The sequence below is a fragment of the Calonectris borealis genome, chromosome 21 (assembly GCF_964195595.1).
Source record: "Calonectris borealis chromosome 21, bCalBor7.hap1.2, whole genome shotgun sequence".
In the NCBI taxonomy this organism is placed as follows: domain Eukaryota; kingdom Metazoa; phylum Chordata; class Aves; order Procellariiformes; family Procellariidae; genus Calonectris; species Calonectris borealis.
The window spans coordinates 6215962-6228475 of record NC_134332.1 but is presented as its reverse complement, the minus strand read 5'-3'; the positions used below and the strand labels follow the sequence as shown (position 1 = coordinate 6228475).

The 12514-nt window shown below is 44.4% G+C and overlaps 1 protein-coding gene across 3 annotated transcripts in view; it reads left to right on the top strand.

Moving 5' to 3' along the window:
- Positions 1-12514, top strand: part of EHMT1 (euchromatic histone lysine methyltransferase 1) — a 123045-nt gene that overhangs the window by 26167 nt on the left and 84364 nt on the right. Inside the window, exon 1 of one of the 3 annotated variants that reach the window (XM_075170466.1) lies at positions 1132-2582. The exons of the other annotated variants lie outside the window; for them this stretch is intronic. The gene's annotated coding sequence lies outside the window, so the exon portion shown is untranslated. Of the gene's footprint in view, positions 1-1131; positions 2583-12514 lie in introns of those variants that run through there. 3 annotated transcript variants of the gene reach the window in all.

Below are 12514 nucleotides of genomic sequence, written 5' to 3'. Positions count from 1 at the left end.
TGATCATTCTTAATCTCATCTTATTTTCCAGATCATCAATTTGATTTCTCAGTACTTTTACAGTCCTTAGTGTTCCCGGGAATCTGTGCCTCCATCAATTATCTCCGTTTCCTTTTCGAGGCTGTAGCAACCTTGAACCACAGTTTCCATACTATTTTTATAACTCACACTGCTTATTAGAGGAGTCCTTCAGAAATAACTGTACAGTTCTTAGCAAGATATCCCAAAATTTTCTAAGTAAATAATAACTTCATCTCTTGCTAATATGAACTTGAAGGCTCTCCTTTTCCTCTTGTTCACTTCTCCCACTGAGGTTTGGGAGTTAAATGCCTTATCTTCAACCTAATTCATGTATGTAGGTATACATGCATGTCACAGTGTATCAGATACTCTTTACCCATACTAATCATGATGCTGAGCATCTAGTGCTACAGGCTGGCATCAAACAGTGGCATTGATTAGACAGTCGCTGCTCTTTGCGTTCATCAGCAAGCATTAGCATATAACCTTCCTTCGCTTGATTTTGAAACTGATTCCAGTATCTTCGACAGTGCTTGAAATCCAGATAAATTCATTAATCTCAACAGACTCAATGTGGATTTACTGGGGGCAGAGCCTTGGATGGGGAGGGACCCTAAAAAGCAGTGACCTGCTGTTGTCAGTGCCCGGTGCCGTGGCCGCTCTTACTCCTGTGACACCTTTCCCAGCCGGACTAGGCTGCATCTAGCCTGGGGCTGCTTCAGATTTATCCCTGTACAAAATGAGATCGGGAAGTAGCCTTTGTATCTTTTTTGGGGGTGTTCTAAGTTGCTACATAAATAAATAAAAGAAGTGGCTCCAAGAGTGTCTGAAATGACAGCCTTCCTCCTGTTGATGGCATATAGGGAGTTATTTGTGAGTTAGCAGTCCAAGGTTATTTAACTCCAAAACTTCTGCACTTGCCTTGCAAACTCCATCCAAGAAAATCTTTTCTTTGGAAAGAAAAATGAAAAAAAGTCCTCTGTTTTTCAGAAGTTGTGAATTGTGCTCTTGTCTAAGCTGATTATTTTATTTATTCCAATAATCCTCTCTTCCAGAATAAAGGAAAATTAATTGTCTTCCTATTTCCATAATGATTTGCCCTTCAGACAGTTGCCAAGCAAAGTACTTAAAATCTGAAATGAAAAGATGGTGAATATTTAAAATCATTGAGCTACTGTAGGAACATGTTTGTGTTTTAATAGGGTGGTATTCAAGTAGTCCCAGAGAGTGCTATATGTGTTCTGTAGGATTATGAGGGTTTTTTTTGCTTCTGCGTAGGAAAATGGGGTCAAGCCTGCTGTGGTAGATAGTGCAAGTCTTACGTAGGATTTTGCTAGCAATATGGACTGCCTGCAATTGAAGCCCTAAAATTATCTGGCATTAATGGGGAGCGTTGTCCTTGGGCTTTGTTGTGTTTGTTTGCTGGGCAGGTGGCTCTGCTGCATTTCGGTGCCTGGAGATGGGCAAGGACTTACTTCCTTACAGGTGCGATGGGATGAGATTTTCCCTGCAATAGCTTTTCAGTGACACCTACCTGGTCTTGGTTATTTTTAACTTTGTCTGGCTGAAAAAAAAATTACCTGATTAATTTGGGAAAATGCTGGAATGCTTCCTTAAAAGGCTCAGAAGTGATGTAACATTCAGTGATGAATCTCAGAGCTAAATTAGAGCTTTTGTGGGTGCGTTGGTTGAGGAAGGGAGTTTCATATTTTATCAGCTAACACATTTTTTTATGCCAGGCTACGCGTTCAGGGCTGCTGACTAGCCAGGCGCGCTGGTGAAGCCGGTGTGGAAGCAGTGGCACAGCTCCAGATCTAGACCAGTGTTAGGGGAGCCCTCCACTTTGCTTTCCAGTTTTATTCCAACAGGCTTTGAGAAATACATAAAAACTTGGAGCTGGGGATGGCCGTGCTTCCAATAGGGGATTACAGTGAGGGCGGGCAAAGAGAAAAAGCACAACGTGTTAAAAACAAGAGTCTTGCGTAACGAAAAGGGTTTGTTGCCCAGTCATTCACGTCCCCATAAGCTTTGTACATCCAGGTGTGGGGCTCCCAGGCATAGGGACAGCGGAGGTGTATTCAGGGAAAAGGTGCTGGCACCACACCTGGATGTGGCCCTGGCTCTTTCCTCATCTCACAGCATGACCGGAGGCGTTGGGGACAGTTTCAGTGCTGGTTTCAACACAAGAAACCACATGGCAATGAATTCCTCATATCTGTCGTATGGTTCCCTCTCCCCTTATGTGAAATTGCTCCAAAGGAGCAGAGCGTAATCCATCACGGAAGAGAGAAGGGTAGGAGTTAATTCATTTTCATGATCTTTCCATAGCACTTAGTCCAGCTAATAGTAATTTGTCTTACTTGGCTGCTGCAGTAATCCCATAAGGGACCCACTGGGAGAAGGCTCGGCACAAAGGACCCGTGGCCCCCGGGTATTTCCACTAGCTGAAGAGCACACGTGATCATCTGTTGCATTTACAGCCAGAGTTTTGTGCTGCCATCTCAAGCAGAAGAACAATGGAGGTAACTTAATACTCAACTCCAGGAGACTACCGTACCCAGGTGAGATAGTGGTTTATCACCCAAATATCCCTTAGCACAGGGGAAGGAGGGAGACTCCCTCCTGGTTAGACTGAGCTTAGGGAACATAAAACCGGGTGTGTGAATATCCTCCTCAGGTCTCACCTGCTACGCCATGCGTACAACAATCTTTTGTTTCCTGTTAAACATCATAAACCCGGCAGGGGAATTCATTAACGTGACTCTCGACAGACTTTGATTTTGCCAAAGACTGATTTCGAATCACTCTCCCTACTCTTTATAGGAGAGATCTCTCTCCTTCCCGTTCAGAAGTCCCGGGGGGGTGTAGGTGTAGGCAGCATAAAATTGCCCAATTTTGTTCATTCTGTAGCTGGTATGGATTGCTATTTCTTGCTGTCGGTGTGCTTGGCTCCTTGTGCATAGCAGGGAAGAAGTTGTCCCAGACAGAGAACACTCAGGTGGCCACCTCCTGTCTGTTGAAAGCTGCCGTTGATTTCAGTATTTTAAGCTCAGTCCCTTAAATCACAGGTGGAGCTGTATTTGCAGCTAGTACAAACCCATACAGTTCATTGAAGTAGGTAAAAATACTCTGATTTACAGCAGTTATGGTCCTGATCCGTAGGCACGTAAGCTGCATAAGCATGATGTGGTGGGAGAAGCCTGAATTTATCAGTCACGCAGTCTTGTGTAAAATAGCTCCATGCTTGCTGGCGTGGTTGCCAGAAGGGCTTTTGAAATGGCAAAGGTTGTGAAATCGTGGCAGGGAACATCAGAGGAGGGGAGCTGGGCTAGAGGAGGATGCGTGCCCCTTCCTACAGCACAGCAAAGACTGGAAAAATGCGTGTTAATGGCTATATTTTGCAAGGCACCTTCCTCATGCTCCAGGCATTTCACGTGCTAGGCAGTGACCTATAGGCCTTTTTCAAATGAGAAGAGTTTTACAGACGTAGCCTTTTCTCCTGATCTTTTGATGGCTCTTTGCAGGAGTAGCTGTGTTTGTTAGCTGGGGGCTGTTACTAGTCCCGTGAGACAATACCGCTTTTGAAAATTAATAATTTTTTTTTTAGTCGCCACCACTGTGCTGATAATCTTGTCCTTTTGTCTCCTGTTCCCCGAGGGAGGTTTTGCCCTTCCTGGGTCTCATCTTGATCGCTGCTTGTGAAAACAAATCCTGAGTTGCTGATGAAATCAGTTGTCCGATGCACAGCATCACCTATGATTGCGCAGGGAGGGAAGGAACCGGTGCCCTGTCGGAACAGCAGCGCATTAAACGTTTTGCTTTGGCTAAGGGCATCCAACCTTCCTTTCTCTGTATCCCCTGTCTAGCTGAAGTAAGAGAAGTTTATCATATTCGGGTCCTCAAGAGTATTTTCTCTTGGTCTTGTGGTTAGGATTGATTATTGCACGGCATCAGCAGCCTTTCTTTCCTCTCTCCTCCCAGCACAACAGATTATGTATTACATATGCACAGGAGGTTGATTGAAGGGGCTAATGGATCTCCATCGTTAACGATGAGCCTTTAAATGAATGTTTAGTGCTGGCGGTATCAGTGTATGTTCTGGTCTTTCATCCTCCAGAGCCCATGGACAAGAAAACTATGAGGAGCAGGTGATGGTAGGTGCCACCCTGCCTGTTCAGCTCCTCCTGGTGAGCAACTCCCCCAATAAACACCCTCCTAGTGTTGCCTTTTGGTAGGAACAACTTGTTTCGACTGTCCTTGGCTGTGAAGCGGCCTGGGCTGACTGTTTTTCTGTTGGGCACCTTTGTGATGTGTTGGCGTTCCCGAGATGGTAGCTCCAAAGGCGTCGCTAGGTCCCGTGTGGGAACTTCAGGTGGAAGAGGAATTCACAATGACCATGCGTCTAGTAGGCTGCATCTGTGTAAAAAAATACAGCTTTTTCTCTTATTTTTGTAAGATCGGTAGTATTGTTTGCTTTGAATGTTTTATTTTGCTTTTTCATGGTTGTGGTTTTCTTTGTCCACCTATAATGTCACAGTGCTGAGCACAAGTGTTAACTGTAAAATTAGAGCCATCTAATGGTCTGGGACTGGGGGTGGGGAAGAAGGGGAGAGGCATGGCTTCCAAAAATCTGGTTAAAAATCAAACTGCTGGATTTTGAGTGACAGTTCAGTAGTAGCTGCTTGTCTCTGTTTACTTTTCCTTGGGATTTGGAAACTCTCACAGGCCCTGTAGCCTGCAGTAGTAGATGGACACGTAAATGGGCATGGAGTTTCACTAGCCTGGTGGGGTCGGGCTGGGGTGCATCTGGAGGGCTCATTTCTCAGCACTGCAGATTTGTTGCTTTCCCCACAGAGCTATTGTCTGAAGAGACACCGATAAGACGTTTGCTATTGATTCTTTGTCTGGAGAGAGAACTGGAGTAATAGATATATATTTGCAAGTATGTGTGTCTGTATATATCTTCATACATCAGATTGACCGAACGAACTTTCCTCTTTCTGAGTCACTGCTGCATTTTGAAGCCGGTGGAAGAGTTGCCGTGGCTGAGATGGTGCTTATTGGGCCTTTTGAGGTTTCCAGGGCTCAGAAAAACATGAGAAATGGATGATTTAGATTTGGAACAACAACAACAACAACAAAAAAATCCCCAAACAAAAAAATCTTTATCACATTTCAAATCTTCCTTCTCCCCCCACTTCCAAATGTGCTTTTTAAAGAGTTACAAATGCTTGTTGGCATAGAAACTACAGAATCTGAGTGAAGCATGCAAATGTAAAAGGAGCCATTCTGCCTGAGCAACATGGACTGAGCCTCTGCAAAGCTGGCTAAAATCTTTTACGAGGCAAAGAAAATTGTCCAGATGTTGCTCGAATTATAATGGCACTAAATATTTAGGTTTTTCAATTTGCACTTAAATCCAAAAAAGCCTGAAATGTAGGGAATGCAGATCCATTACCAGTGGGCTTTCTTTTCTTCTGGAAGAAATTGTAGTCCAAAAATATTGCTAAAATCTGTTTGGCTCTGAGTAGTGCCAAATCCTCATTAAAACATGTGGATATTTCTGTGGTTTAATCTGTTAGAAATGCATTCGGGATCCAGTTATGTTAAATTAAGCAACAATATTGGCCTGGATGTTGTTTGAAATATTAAATGTGGCAGTCGGAACACCAAGCAAAATGTTTGCACATTTTAATCGCTCGATGAGTAATTTTTTTTTGTTTTATTCCGAGGAATGATTGAGAGAGCTTAAAAACTGTCCCCTCTCTCCTCGATTCACCTCCTTCCCCCTGCCAGGCTCCGGGAGCGGCGCAGCATCCCGGCTCCTCGCTTCCCCTTCCAGCGCGGGGCCACGATGGGATGGAGCCGTGGCGTGCCGGGAGGATGCAGCTCCCTTTGAACATGCTCCTCGCCACCTCCCGTGGTGCGGAGCGCGTGGACGCGCCGGTGTAGGCCTCCGAAATCCTTGACGGGAACCTAAAAAGCCAGCACGGCCAAACAGAGGTATGCATCACACCAGGCTTTCCTTAAGAGGTTTTTACTGCTGATTCTTTGCTGCGTTGGAGTTTCCTAAAGATTGCCTCGGACAAAATGCCTCTAAACTTAAATGGCTCAGCAGCACGTAGCAGCAGGTTGTCTCCCGGCTAGTTTATCCCCCGCGCCAGAGGCTCCGGCAGCATGGAGCCTCTGCGCTTGCCAGCTGTGCCCTGCTAAGGGCTGCGCCGAGGGTGCTGCTACCTCTGCGCCTCTCGCTTCCCAGCAGGTAAGGCCATGGATTGCGAAGGCGCTTCGTCTTGACAAGTATTTAGGGTTTTGTTTTAATTCCCCAATTGTTAATTGCCTCGTGGTAAGGCAGGCCCCCTTTTTTCTGCCTTAAATGCAGCTGTGCCGAGGAAAGGCTTCGCTGTTGTGAATGTCGGAGTGGATGGCAAAGGGAGCCATGAAACGCTGCAGTCTACAGTGCCTCGAGACACGTTCATAATATATAGTATGTAGGAAATACTACTGCTGGGCGGCTTTTTAATGGGGTGTGAGGGACTGTTTGTTTTTAAAATTGACACATTGCACAAGTAGTTCTATATTGGTGCCTTGTTCACTGTTTAAGGTTAAAAATGGGAGTAGTTGGGTATATTAGCAGTTTTTTCTACAGCCTCTTGTTTTGGGGCCTTTTTAATTGCATGGCAGCTTGTGTTGTATTAAAATGAGCACCTAGCTGGAAAGTGGTACAAAGCAGGATGGTGTTGCCTGTACCTGTGTGTGACTTGATAGCATTCACGCCTCTTTGTTGTCAGACATAAAAAGGGCAGTGTAGAAGGTTGGTAGGCTCAAAATTCAACCAGGCTTTACTTTTTCTTTTTTTCTTTTCCTCTTTAGTATAAAATGCATACTTTTCTGTGGGATAGTTTGGTTTTTTTAAAAAAAAAAAAAAAACAAAACCCCTGAAGCTTCCGTGCAATTTCCTTTATTATTTCAGTTTAAAGAATAACTATATGATGATAAATGGGGATTGTTAATGATTCATGCTGGAAGAAAGCAAGTGAAAATATAAGACATAGTGGAATGGAGGTCATTGCTGTAAATGTCCCCTGCAAAAGCAAACGGGCATGCTGGGGAGGGGAGGCAGAGGTCCAACATCAGAAGAGAAATCAGCATCAACCCTTCTTTTGGCTAGTTTTTGAGGCTGTGAAATGCACCACGTGGAGGGTCCAAGCCCCAACAAGGTCCTTGGGAGGAGGTCTGATGGCTCGATCATTGCTTGCTTGTTTGATCGCTCATCCCGTTGTCCCTCTCTTGCCTTTGTCAGCTTTGCTGTACGGACCCCGTAGCACAAATTAACTTCAAGCAGGTGCTTAATTTATTTAAGCAGGTTTTTTTTTTACGCTTAAAATGTGTTGCTAATTTGGACCAAAGTGCCTTGAAGCTTCCAGAGTCAAGGCTACGATACGCGGGAGAGGCTCAGAGGCACGCTCTTCCCCCGATTTATGCGTTAGCTGCGCAGGGCTGGTCGAGACCCCTTTCCCAGGGTGCCAGTGCCAGCTGCCTTGCACAGACCTTCTTCACCTATGGCGTCCTCGCTTTTTCAGAGTAAGTATGAACTTTGGGAGGTGTAATTAAGCAGTAAAGCCTAGGTTACCTGCAGTTATGAGTGTTGTATGAGAAGGGGGGATCTGATATTGCCTGAGCCTTTGGCTAAAAACTGTGGTAGGATGGGCAGCCAGGGCTGCTAGCGGGCTGTGGTGTGCGAGGGGAGGCTTCAGTTCCACCACTTGTTCACCCACCAGTTTTATTTGCAAAGGGATGTTTCTCTTTGTTGTTGGACTGGGTTCATATTTTTGCTGCACTACTACTTGCTTAACAGTTCACCTTACAAGTGGGACAGGGGCAGCCGTTTAAAACCTGAATTTTCAGGCAGGATCCAATATGCATTTAATAGAGCAGCATCATCAGCCGGGCAGGACAAGGTAGGCCAAGCTTGTAGAAAACTCTTAAATAAAGGACAGAGAAGCAAGAAAACTCTTCCTTGTATTTCCACATACGTGGATGTGTGCATTTACGTGTTCAGAGTTATACACATTATCACTTTTCATTGGTCAGGTATTAATGGGGAAGAATATTTAGATTTATCCTTAGGTTCTATTAGGATACCAGAGACTATTCCTTCCTATCTTTTGGGTCAGTGGAGTATGTATGTATCTTCGGAGTGAATTTGGTGGGTTTTGAGACTAGAGCATGGATCTTGGCAGGGTTTTTTGGGTTTTGGTTGTTTCCATGTGGGTTCGCTCACTTTCAGAGTCTGCAGAATAAAGCAGGTAAGCCTCATTGCTGCCTGCACCTCGAGGTAAGAGCAGCAGGATCTTTGTTTTAAAACCTGCCCCAAGAGGATAGTGAGAAAGGATTAGAAAGACAGAAGCGGGATGGAGAGAATAAATTAGAAACAGAGGAGAAAGAAAACACAGGAATTAAAAATAGGGGAAGAGAGTTCAAAACAGAAGAGGAAAAAATGGCATGGACGATGAAGCTTTGAAACATGAGGGATTGAGCATCTGTGCATGTGAACAACTGCAAACAGAAAAAAACTCTGATCCCAAAGCAAGGTTAAAGGAAAGGCACCTGGATATGTAGGCAGGAAGACGGCCAACAGGTGAAGATGGCAAACAAAATGAGGGATTTGGAGGCAAGTGCTGCAGAATATTTGCTTTAATTGTCCTTTATGCCGGTGACTAAAAAGTGATACAAAGAAGTCCCCTGAGCCCTGAATATGGATGGAGTGATGAACAGGAAGGACTGACCCTTCAGTTCTCCAGGGAGAGCATCGCAGAAGGTCTCCAGTTCCCATAGTTTAGGAGAGGCTGCAGAAGGCAGTGCTCTGCCAGGCTGAGAAACCTTCTGATTTTGAAGGTCTTCCACAAAACCCATGAATGGTTGAAGGAAGAGGAAACCCAGCACAACTGAACCTGGCTAATGAATGAAGAAATGGTGTAAGTCACGTTTCCCACATCTGTCTTACGGTTGTGTCACAGTCCTGCACTGTCCGCAATGCCGAAAGTGCCATGTTTGCATCAGGACAGGTGACTGTTTCAGCACTGCAGCCCAGTGAAGACAAAACAAAGGATTTTTTGACCTGTATAGCTAAGTTAAGTTAATTTGCAATTTCGTCCTATGTATCCTTACTAGCAAAGGCAAGGTAATATAATTTTAATCTTCATGTAACCTATCTTCAAGTAGCCCTTTTAACACAGACGTGCATTGGCTTTTGCAGTGAAGATAGATCCTCCATTTAATTATGAATTACATGGAGAGAAAGAAATTAATTGTGTCACTGATAGACATTGCAAGTCTGAAAGACGTGAGCTCGAAATTTGCTTTTTAGCGAGAATGCTTCCACCTCTAGAAGTGTATTATATGTACCTGACAAAATATTTGGTGAATTTTTATGATGAGATATAGGATGAGTTGACCTTAACAATGTAAGGAGCTTGACGTAATGCGGCTGTGCAAAGCAACACATCCATTGGGATGCAGCTCTTTAAAACAAAATGATGGCAACAACCTTCCTTCTTCCCAAGCAGATTGACAGACTCCTGAAGGTGAAGTTAACTGATGAGTGCAAGGCAAAGTTACAGGGATTAGAAATGAAGTGTAAGAACCTGGTAAAAATAAATGGGTAAGAATCCTTCAAATTACTGGACTCAGTTACTTTATATGCACCTTGGTGTCCTTTCTCCATCACTTAGATCTGGTCTCATTTACTACATCCCTCCTTGCAGAGTTTATGCCAGAGTTTTTGCTGTATAAACACGTGAGACTGGTGCTTATTTAGAGACTGGTGCGTATAAACTACACTGTTGCAGGAAAATTTGTATGTACTTGTGTTACTTAGGAACCATGTTTCTCTTTTTTTTTTTTTGTTTTTTTGCTTGTGCATTGCAATGGATGCAACTTCTTGAGTTTTTATAGTTTAAAGTAAAACTTTGATTTATGATATCCATTCAATCTCCTTGGGAATTGGGCACATTTAGATTAGTATTGGGATATGCAGGGCTTTACAGGAACTTCTTCAATGCTTTTTTTTTTCAGTACGGCGAGGAAGAAGAGTGTTAAATGCAGCTTGCATTGACAGGCATCTTGGGTTGCTTTACAACGGATCCTTTACTCTGTTCCTTCTAAAGAAGGATTTAGGAAAAAAAATACTGGTGCTCCAGGCATGTCACAGCATATTGACCTGTAAATATCCACCCTTGCAGGTTTTCATGCCAACTTCTAAGGCATGTCAGGAAAGGGGAATATAAAAAAATATTACTGTGATGATGGCAGTACCCAGGGGATGTTCCCATTACAACCATCTGGGCTAATGTCATTATTATCATGATCTGAGTGGGCCTTTCCCTCCCCCTTTCTTAAAGGAGGGGGAAAAAGCCACTGAGCAATCCTTCTAGGATGAGAATATTGTCTACCCGCAGTCAAGGCTTAGAAGCATTTGTGTTTATATCGGGTGTCTGCTGATACCTTACACCTGATCTGGCAAGGAGAAGACAGGACGGCTGTCTCCAAGGCAGGTTGCAGACCGATGGTGCTCCCGTCTGGCTGGGAAGGTCCTTCTCTTGTAGGCTTGGGACCTTGCTTGAAGTCTGTACTGTTTGGGCTGTAATTATATCGTGGGCAGAAGAATGATGCAGGGTACATATCCATGCAAGAGATTGCAAAGGATTTTACTTCCTCTCAGGTTTTTGCTTTGAACCAATATATCACTGAGCCTAAACAAGGGCGCATTTATTTTGAAGCAGTCCCATGCATTTCAATGGAGACTGTTTTGGAGGATGGGTGTCGGGAGCAAGCCCCGTACCTGCGGCTCCCAGGCGCTTTGCCAGACCAGAGCCGGAGCTCCCACATTGATGTCGGTCTGTCGCGAGAGTTGAACGCAGCGAGGAGGCAATAAAAAAGCCAAGTGATGTTTGCCAGGTGATGCAGCAGCTCTTCTCTTGACTCTCGCCCGTCTGGGGAAGGATCATCCCACAGACTGTGCGTAACGAACGTGCCATGGTAACGCTGTGCAACACCCTCCCTCCGCTGACGGTGTCTGGCTGTACATTGTCAGCTGCTGACTAGCAGGGAATCCTGGAAATCTTTCTTGGAGGGCCATGTTCTGCCTGGCTGACTGTTTTTTCTTGGCTTCTGCGTGAAAACAATGCCGAAATTCAGTTCTGCAAGTGCAGCAGGAGTCATTAATCAAAGGCACACGGGAACGGCTGTCTTGGTGCGATGCTCTGGTTCTGGGTTTTGAAGTCAGTGACAGGGATGATCCAGCCGCTAATAAGTTTCATGTGAAACTCCAGAGCTTTCAGCTACCAAGCAGATGTCTTACAAAACTGCTCGAGGAAAGGAAGCTGACTTCGGCAGTCCTTGAGTTTGTTTAATTGAAGCCCGAGTGTGATCAAGCGGCTGCTGAAGGCCGGCATTTGGCTTCCTGTCGCAGAAGAAAAATACTCAGGATTTTTTTTTCCTACTGCCTGTGCACTTTTATTTTATTTTATTTTTGGTAGTATTACTGAACCAGAACCATCCACTTCTGCTTGCCTTTTCTCTGGGGTAAGGCTGCATGAGAGCAGAGGAAAAGCTTTCAAAGGTCCATGATGCTTTTGATGCACATTTGAGTTCAGGAGATCAGCACTGAGAGGGAGAGTCTGGGCTCCGTACAGAGCACTGGAAGGGTGAAGCCCTTTCCTCTTCCTTGTATAATAAAAATAGTGCAAATGGTCTTTTTTCAGTATGCAAAACTACTCCTGCCTTCCTTTGGTTTGCCTCCAAAATGGATTTTGGTTGCTGTGGCCAAGAGCAGGCAAATGAGGAGAGGGGCTGCTGCGCTCCATCGCAGACGTTCTGCAACGTTCATCTTTGCCCCATTCTCTGGATCACGTCTCTGAGAGCCGGTTACATTATTGCAGCATTTTGTGTTTTTGTTTTTTTTTTTTTTCCTAGTGTTTTGCTGTATTTTGAGTCCTTCAGTTTAAAATGGTAACAAAATTAAACTCTGTGCCTCTCTGTGAGGCAAGTGAGTGGGTGTTATACAGGGGGCTGGGGGGAAGGTGGGAGAATTTGAGGGAAGTCATTTTTTGAAATAGTGGTTTAATTTTTGATGTGGAACCAGTGCTTAATTTTCAGGTGTACTGACCATTTGCCTCTTGCTGTAGTGTCTCTACAACTCTAGGAGATACAGGCTCTCAGCAGGTTTGAAAAACTCTGTCTGAGCTGGCCACCCAAAATCAGCTTGTGACTCTTGATTTGAAATTTGTTGTGTGTTTTGTGTTTTGTTTTTTTTTTCTACAGAGCTTTTGTGTGGGAAAGCATCAGAATGAGCTCATCAGTCTTAGACTTGAGCTTTACATACCAACCTCGCGTTTGTCCTCTGTAATACAGCAAGTCTTTAGCATTGTAGCTCTGGGAACCCAAGCAAATAGGATGGTTTAATGATTTGGGCATTAAAATAACTTCCGTG